The following is a 9821-nucleotide window of genomic DNA, read 5'->3' on the forward strand; positions in this document are numbered from 1 at the left end:
AGAATATCGGATTCGAGTTTTGACTAGAACGGGATGTTTGGAGCATCGCACTGAGGAGAGCACAGAGGAAGGGCCGTCCCAGGCAGATGAATGAGGGTGCAGTCTGTGCATGTGAGTGCGGTTCACTGGCTCCTTCTTGTAACACCTAAAGATTTGCTGTGGAACCATCACACATGCCAGGTTGTAAAGCCTCTATTTCACAAATCACCTATACCTGCCAAAGGGGACAGGAGACTTTCCCTTGTCAGCAAGCTGGAGTGAAAGCTTTGCTGATCATCAGACTGCCAGCTAGAAAATGGATCTCCCCATCAATTTATTCTGGAAGTGAGAAGCTCCTTGCCTCTGGGAGCAGTTACAAAATGGAGTCATCTTACTCCTGACACCTTCAGAGTCAGTCACTCCTTGTGGGACAACTTAAGAGCCACGTTCCGTGCCTTTGGCAAGAAAATATTTTCCACAAGCTACTGGCTAACACCTCACAGAGGAGCTTTATTTAAGGTCCATGTGGGACCAGAAACCAAAAACCTATAAATTGACACTTTCTAGAGAACACAAAATATCTCAAGGCTGTGGCTGGCAGAGTCTTCCCTTTTCTTTCAGTATTATAGATCACTACTGTTTAAATGGATGGATGAGCTCTGAAAGCTGGACATGGTAAGTTTTGACATTTCTTGCCTTATCAACTTGTGACATCAATGTGTAAACTAGCTCACCCATCTGTTTCCTTAGATCATATCCAGTACCATCTTCCATTAAATATCCTATGCATGTTTCCCTCCTTTGATGTGAACGATCATTTAAAAGTTCTATATGGCAATTAGGCACTTCCCCCCCCCCCCTATACTATCTGTTTGTGCTTTAGAGCTAATTTCACAAGAGCCAAGTCCCGTGTATTGTTCTGGGCTGTTTCCAGAGGCCAGATCGATCGCAGGGTTTTGTTGGGTGCACACCGGCTAGCCACTCCAGAAAGGGGACAGGTGAAGTGAAACCTTGGATGTCATCCATGAAAAGGAATCCAGATTGCTCTGGGCAGCTCTGCAACTGATCCCCCATGAGCTTCAGATGCCTTCCAAATATCATTATCTCAACACCATAGATGTTCCATCAACCAGAAGTGACTGCCAGAACACGTTCTACAGGCTCCTTTCCCTGAGCCTGTGAATGGAAACGCCAGTCACTTCTGACTGTATGGCAAGTCGGGTCAGGTGGGTGAAAAGTCCACACTCCACAAAGGGCTAGTTAACAACTCCTGTGACTGGTGTATAACGGAAAAAATCTGAGCATGGAGCTCCATACACGGATAATATTGTTAACTATCATTTTTAGATACCAAGTCAATAAGGTCTTATTTTTTATAAATTAATTTATACTTATTTTCTATCATATAAGAATTGATATCACATAAATCCAATTATTCACACAATGAAATAAAAATGTCCTTACGTACTCCTCCTTTTTTGGTCCACATTGCAATTTCAAACTAACCGGTTCTCCAAGCTCCCAGGTAAAGATGTTTGAGCCCTGGAAAAGAAAGAGAAATTCAGGAGGGCGCCTCGAAAGGTCTGCAGACAAATGTAAGTAAAATTAAATGGCATCTTCCCACAAACTGTATGAAGCCTCCACATAATAAGTCTTATCTTTTGAGTATCCAATTACCCATTCTTAGAAAAAGGACAGTTTTAGAAATTTTCAAGGGTAAGTAACTTTTTGCTTCCCCCCCCCCCTTTTCTTTAAATTTCTGGTTGGCTTTAAAGAACCCAAGTGGAAAGCAAATGTTTTGAGAATCATGGGGGCAACAAATGTACAAACGTGCTTGATGTAACGGATGTATATATGGATTATGATAAGAGTTGTATGAGGGCCCAATAAAATGATTTAAATTAAAAATAAGTTATAAGTGTATATAAAATAGTTGGAACCTTATGAGAAATCAAGAGCAGTTTTGAGACTCTACTGAAAGCAATTGACTCAACTGTTAAGAAGAAACTTATATATGTAAAAAACCAAAATCCTTAAAAACTGTTTTAGGAGGGTCTTAGATACCATAAACTCCCTAGTTAAGAACTAAAGCTATTTAACAAGCCACTAAATTACAATGAAGCCTAAAAATGATACACTTTGGCATCTAACACATTGAATTTGTACTTTGGCTCTATATCTGAAGTACCTTATTTAAAGTTCAATCCTTTCACCTGCTATTCATTAAGAGGTTTGAACAATAGATGAGATAATGCATAGAAAAACAGCATGGCTTTTGCATATAGCTTTAGTTGGTATAATTTTGTCCTCCTGGTGCTGTGGGATTAGCATTGGGTTGCTGGTGTTTCAAATCCACCTGAGGGAGGTAAATCCACTAAAGATCTATAGGAAATAGCTCCCATCAAGACTGCGAGTCTTGGAAACCCACGTTGGGTCACTGTGAGTCAGAATAGACTTCGTGGTAGTGGGGCTGGTTATTTGGATTGTTCTCCTGGTCATTTAGAAGCTATGATGGCGCCATGAGCTGGGTTGTTAGACCCGTTGGTTAGAACCCACTAGGTGTTCAGCAGGAGGAGTATGAGGGTTTCTGTACCTGTAAGATTTACAGCCTCAGAACCCAAAGAAGCAGGCCTACTCTGTGCTACAGGTTTCCTGCGTGTCATGATCAACTTGATGGCACTGGGTTTAGGATTCAGTAATTTGAAAATGAATATGAATGTAATTCAACAAAACAGAGTTGACTGGATGCTAGCATGCACCTCTAAGAAAAAAATTTGCAATCTCCCATAATACAAAGTTCCATTTTTGACATATATTCTTTGGCGATATCTAGTTTGTTCTTCTTTATTTGTAATGATCCCTAATCTGGTATGGTATGAAAGTAACCATTTATAAGATAACAGGATAAGACTTACCTAAAAAAAGGTAAAATTGCTGGAAGTTTTCAAAAGTCACCTAATATTTGATAATGGTAGTATAAAAATTATATCATTGATGCCTTGAAATAAGATAGACGCTTCCTAAGCACTCAAGGAGTTGTGACTGTAACTCAAACATTTCATGACCATGTTATACTGTTACCATTTTCATAGGTGACTGCATTGACTGAATGCAATGAAACCTGATGATACCCATCTTCTCTGTCAACCTCAGAAGGATTTGTAGTCAGATTATTTTAATGGAGAGTAACATCCTTGTATTAGAACTAGGTAAAGGCAGTCATTCTGAGCATGGTGGAGAGTTGTACTACAAGAGTGGGAGATAGAAAAAAAAATGACTAGAGAAACCAGGGTATTTTTTTAAGTATTGGAGGAAATTGTATTTAAGTGGTAGATACTTTTAATGCCTATATAAGCCTCCCGTGCTTCACTTCAGGAATAGTCCAATGTAACAGAGTATTTATTTGCATAAAATAATATTCTCGGCATTTTCTAGAGCCAAGTCCACTAATTTAGCCATCTCAATTGAGTTCTCTTCCTTTCTTCAGAGAAGTACTTCGGTATATCAATCTTTGATCCCTTACTTAACACCTTACATCCAGGGCATTTCCTATTTCTCAATATTGGAAAATAAGCTCATACCCACGACAACTGAGTTGATTCTAACTCACAGTAACCCCATAGGACAGAGCTTAACTACCCTTTGGGTTTCCAAAGCTGCCAATCTCTGCAGGAGCAAGAAGACTCATCCTTCTCCCACGAAGCCACTGCTGTTCGCAGCTCAAGCTCTCAATACCTACCCACCACTGTTACTTCACAGTGGAAAGCAGAGTTGACAAAAATATTATGCAATGATACCTTTAAAATTAATATGCAGGGGGTGAGTTATGTAACGTGGTTCTTGTAGACAAAGTCTGGAACTCCCACCAAACAGCCTTTTCCTGCATGGATCTGGTAAGGAAGTGTGGGAAAGACACTGACAGGTTTCACCTATGAGTAATTGTGACCACGGAATATAAAATGAGCCCTCCGAGAAGCAGGAAAAGGACTTCACTCCCAGCAAGAGTCAGAGGTGGAACATGTCCTTTGGACCCCAAGATCCCTGTGCAATGAGCATCCTGGATCCAGAAGATAACTGACATGAGAGGAACAGCAGAAGAACCGGGAGCCAGTGTACGAGACAGAGTGGTGGGCTTCCAGCCCCACAGAGCAAGTAAAGCTGAATTTTTGGGGAAGGAGATTGGCTTATAGAGTGGGGTGCATCTGGGGACTTAATTCAAGGAATTGGATTTGTGGAACACCTTCAGATTGAGAGATAGAGTAGAATGCTATGCTCTTTGGGCATTTATTCGCAGCCCTGAAAGAACTTCGGAACATATCTTGATGAACAACAGTATCACTCCCATTATAATCTGCTAATTTCCTTAATAAACCCTTCAATCCTATATATTATCTGTGAGTTCTTTGTAGCTATTGCAGTGGATATTGGAACCTACATATAAAAGTAGAGAATAATACTAGAGAGGATACAAATACACACGTTCTTTCTTCCCTACAGAAAGACTGACCATATGTCTTAATAGATGAATATGAAACTCAGTAGTGTTCTGAATATTCTTACTCTGTAAAATGATTATATACTGTGATTTCAGTTTTCCTTAATTATAAAACTTACTAAATAATTCCTTATAGACAACTGAAATAGCAAAATATTTAACTTTTGAATCATATTAGTAACCTGATAAGGATCATAGGCAACCATCAAAATTGTATGGAGGCAGCAATTCCAGAACATTATTTCGCTTTTACTGTCTCCTGAACAAACTTGAAATAAATAAGTTAGACATTGTAACCAATCATATTTTCATCATAACAAAACATTCTATCAAAGAAGAAAATTTATAATGTAGCAATTACCCAGAATTCTTGATGGCTACTCATAGCAGCTGGGAATTAAGTGGAAATTTCAAAAGTTTGATGAGAGGGCTACAAATTATACTGGGTTCAGAAGTTAAGGCATGAAAGAAACAAAACTCAGAGTTTATACAATAGTTTAGACTGTTGAATAAATGTATTTTCTCCCCATTTAGCTAGGAATATACACAGTCTTTAGAAACAGCGAATGAAGAGAGAGAGTTGTTTATACTCAGCACAGCACTGCATTGAAATATTCTTCCCCAAGGGAAAATAATAAAAATAATTTTAGCATGTTATTATTAACAAATGGAACCCTCCCATTCTTAGGCAATTTATCTAGTTCTGGCAAATATATGCCATCGGTAGAGTGTGCATGCTGCCTCATGAGTTTTGCTTAATAATAAAATATATAATACGCTCATGAAACTCAGATGCTTAGGCAGAGGTTTATTACTGTCTTTCATATCAAGCTTAAGTGTATTTACTGACATTCTTCCCTTCCCTCTGTCCCTTTCATAATGAACAATTCTCAGTACCCCCGGGCTGGGTCGCATTTGGTTTATAGCTAGAAGATCAAATACTCGATTTACACTGAACATTTCAGTAAGGAAATAGAATACTGAACGAAGTGCTCAGCAACTTCTTGCATCTTTTTGGTGGATATGTTTACTCTGCAACAAAATCCACAACTTCGTGGGTCTGCCATCCAACACTGAGAGAAAGGAGAAGACAAAATAAGGAGAGGAAAACAGTAAGGGAGAAGGGAGGGTAATGGGGATAAGAGGAGAGGAGAGAGCATTGATGCATTGATACATTGTGTCTTCACTCTTCTATAAAGGGAAATTTTCAGGAACAGAACTTCGAGAACAAGCACAATAACAACAGTAGTTTGACATTTGTTAAATCAAACCAAACCAAACCAAACCAGGTGCCATTGAGTCAGCACCTGTTATACCAAGTTATGAGCCAAGCACTACACATTTTAACTTAGTATTCATTGTGAATGAAGTACTATTACTTTTCAAGGTTACAAAAGAACACTTTAGATTGCTCAATTAAAGCAAGACTGATTAGACGTTGTCTCCTATGGGTTGGACATGCTATTGGGAGGGGCCAGTCAGTGTAAAAGGCCTTCATGCTTGGAAAAGAACCAGGGCAGTGAGCAGTGAAGGCTCTCAACTAAAGGGATGGACACGGGAGCTGAAACAATGGACTCAAACATCAGGACAATTGTAAGGATGGCACAAGACAGGCCAGTGTTTTGTTCTGTTGAATTAAGATGGCTCTGAGGAGGGACTGACTCCACAGCGCCTGAAGCAGCAACAACATAGAGGAGCCAGCACACAGAGGTTAGTAGTTTATGTGCACTGTGAATGGACACATGGATCTACTTCTCAAATAATTAAAGTTTAGTTATAGCTAAGAGATACGATATTTCTTCCACTTATGTGGAAATGTGGGAATAGAGAGTGATTAGCAAATTTATAGAGGAGTCTTGATGGCATCATAAGTTATGCAGTAAGCTGATATCTTCAAGATCTACACCTTGAAATTGTTGGCTGTTCTATGACATAAACATGAAGTTTTCTACTCCAGTGAATAGCTGCAGTCCTGGAAATCCTTTGGGGCAGTTCTACCCTGTGCTACAAGTGTCTCTGAGTCGATGTCAACTCAATGGATGTGACAGGAACTTGATTGTGGGAATAGGATTTAGTAGTCTACACCTGTAAGCACCAGATTTCTCTCTAAAGATGAAGCAAAATCATTGGCTGAGATTGAACGTAAAGCATAAGAAGATATTTGTATTTTCTAAGAGGCAAAGGAGCAGGGTAATTATTCCTGAGAGGCTAAGAATAAACAGGGTAAAGAAGGATATGAAAACACAAGAGGGATTGGCAACAACCCAAATTTCCATCAATGGATGAATGGATTAAAAACCGGTGGTACAGACACAATGGAGTACTGCAAATCCCTAAAAAGCAGTGATGGAGACATGAAACACACTGCCACACAGGAAGAGCTGAAAGAAATTGTGCTAAACAAAGTAAGCCAAGCACAAAAGGACAAGTACAGATGAGTTCACTGAGGTAAGCAAAAAAAAAAAAATGCTAAAAGGGGCATATGGGGAAAGCTACTGTACAAATACATTCCCAGGATGAGGTCCAGGTACTACGGCAGGTGTTGAACCCAACCCAGGGATATGTCTGGAAGCCAACTAATAAGGAGGGGGGAGGGGAGAGAGAGAGACAGGGGTATTGGGGGGCGGGGGGACAGGGCACAAACCCACCCAGAGGAGGGTGTGTTTATATCTCCACAGGAGAGGGAGAGAGGGACCAGACTTCAACCTGGTGTGCCAAGACATGAATGCAACATACAGTCATGAACCCAGGAACCAATAGAGAGGTCTTCAGGGCAGTACCCAATTCTAACTACGTGGGCACCCCTAGCCCCAACCCAGAGGAATGCACTTCAGAGGACAGCACTGAAGCTGCAGCTCAGGAAGTGAGGCGTGTCTTATTGGGAGCAAATGAAGAGGGAAGGAGAGAATGGAACACACATAGCCCCGCCAAGCCCTGAGGACAATATTTCAGCTCAGGTCAGGGCAGAGAATGCACAGAGAAGATCACAGGGCCGGCCCCATCACGAGACACAGTGACCTCCCTCACTGACACATAGCACAAAGGGGGACCGCACTGGGGACACGCTATGGAAGATGTACCCTATACAACCCCACCCATGAGGGTGAAACACTAAGGGCATACAGCAAAGAAGCAAGGGGAGCAAAGCAACCAAGTCCCCGAGGAATGCCAAAGGTGGACTTGGGGCCAGGGCACAGTACCCCAGTAAACCCAACAGAAATATCACTCCTGAAGGTCAACAGAGAGACCTAGAACTGTTTGAGGGCTTTTCAGTTTTTGCTGTTGTTTTTGTTTTGTTATATTAGCTGCTGTTGATTTGTTTTTGTCTTCTTTTTAGTTATGTTTTGTTTTGCTTTGTTTTTTCATGTATTATTGTCTACACATGTCTATCTGGACAAGATAGGCAGGATGAACAATCACGAGGAGAGGACAATGGGACTGAGGATTGGGGGAGGACACGGAAGAATGGGAGGTGGTGGAAAAGGGGGGGTACCAACAAACACAGGGATAAAGGAAGAATAAGTGATCTATAATTGATAGTGATAGGATGTTTGGGGGGGGTGGTGGTCAGGGGTTCAATCAAGGGCAATGTACCCGAATGTAGGCTGAAAATGGTGATGGGACAGAAGGAAAGTAAAAGGAAATAGAGGAAAGAACTGGAAAGCAAAGGACATTTATAGAGGTCTAAATACAGGCATGTATATATGTAAATACATTTATATATAATGACAGGGCAATAGATCTCTGTATATATATTTATTTATAAAGTATTATGGCAGCAGATGGAAATTGGGCCTATACTCAATTACTCCATCAACACAAGAACACTTTGTTCTACTAACATGGAATTCTGTAATGTTCACCATCGCTGAAGACAAAATGGGTGCATAAGCAAATGTGGTGAAAAAAGTTGATGGTGCCCAGCTATCAAAAGACATAGTGTCTGGGGTCTTAAAGGCTTGAAGATAAATAAGTGTCCAATCTAGCTGAGAATCAATAAAGCCCACATATAAGAAGCACACCAGCGTGTGGTCATAAGGTGTTGATTGGATCAGGTATCAAAGACCCAAAACAAAACAAATGAACAAACAAACAAAAATCATGTCAATGGGAATGAGTGGGAGAGAAGAGTGGAGACCCAAAGCCTATCAGTAGTTGATTGGACACCACCTGTCAGAAGGGCCGTGGGGAGGAGATGAGCCAGTCAGGGTGCAGTGTAGCACTGATGAAATACACAACCCTCCTCTAGTTCTTTAATGCTTCTCCACCCCCGCCCCCCATAATTTTCACAATTCTACCTTACAAATGATCTAGACTAGAACATGTACATGGTACAGATAAGAGCTGGAAACACAGGGAATCCAGGACAGATAAATCCCTCAGGACCAGTAATGAGAGCAGTGATATCAGGAGTGGAAGGGGAAGATTGGGGAAGAAAGGGGGGACCAATCACAATGATCTACATATATCCCCCTCCCTGGGGAACAGATAGCAGAAAAGTGGGTGAAAGGAGATATCAGTCAGTGTAAAACATGAAAAAATAATCATAATTGATAAATTATGAAGGTTTCATGAGGAAGGAGGGAGGGCAAAAATGAGGAGCTGATACCAAGGACTCAAGTAAAAGAAAATGCTGTGAAAATGATGATGGCAACAAATATACAAATGTGTTTGACACAATGAATGGATGTATGGATTGTGATATGAGTAATATGAGCCCCCAATATAATGATTTTAAAAAGAAAAGAAAACACAGGAGTGATTGACAGTAGGTAAATTGATTAGAAATTTTGTTATGGTCTAAGTGTTCTTAGAATGCAAGTACTGGAATAGCAGAGTTAAATGTTTGAAAGTCAGATATAAAGGTGCTTGAAACAGAGATTCTCAAGGTTGTTGAGCAAGATGGCAAGGAAGAAATGATTGGGGAGGAGAGCATGTCAAAGAATAGAGACATCAGGGTGTTGGATGGGTCATCTTTGTGGATAATGAATTTCTAGGTTGCTGACGGCTATAAATGGTGATAAAGATTATAATGAGCCACGTGTTAAAATAACTAAGGACTGTTGAATGTAGGTGGAGATAATGGTCGCAAGGGATTAGCATATTATAACAATAAGGAGCAGAAAAGCCTGATAAAATGAGCTTCCAAATAGAATAGGCTGTTCAAGATGGAGAAAGAAATAGTTTATACACTACAATGAGGGAAAAGGAGGATACTTATTTTATGTAATGAAAAATAATTCTATCCTTTACAAATAAAAGTTTACGTTTATTGGAATCCATGCATTCAAAAATATTTGGCAAATTAATAGCATATCAAACTATACAGCATTAATAACTGGAATTA

The sequence above is a fragment of the Tenrec ecaudatus genome, chromosome 13, assembly GCF_050624435.1.
Source record: "Tenrec ecaudatus isolate mTenEca1 chromosome 13, mTenEca1.hap1, whole genome shotgun sequence".
NCBI lineage: Eukaryota > Metazoa > Chordata > Mammalia > Afrosoricida > Tenrecidae > Tenrec > Tenrec ecaudatus.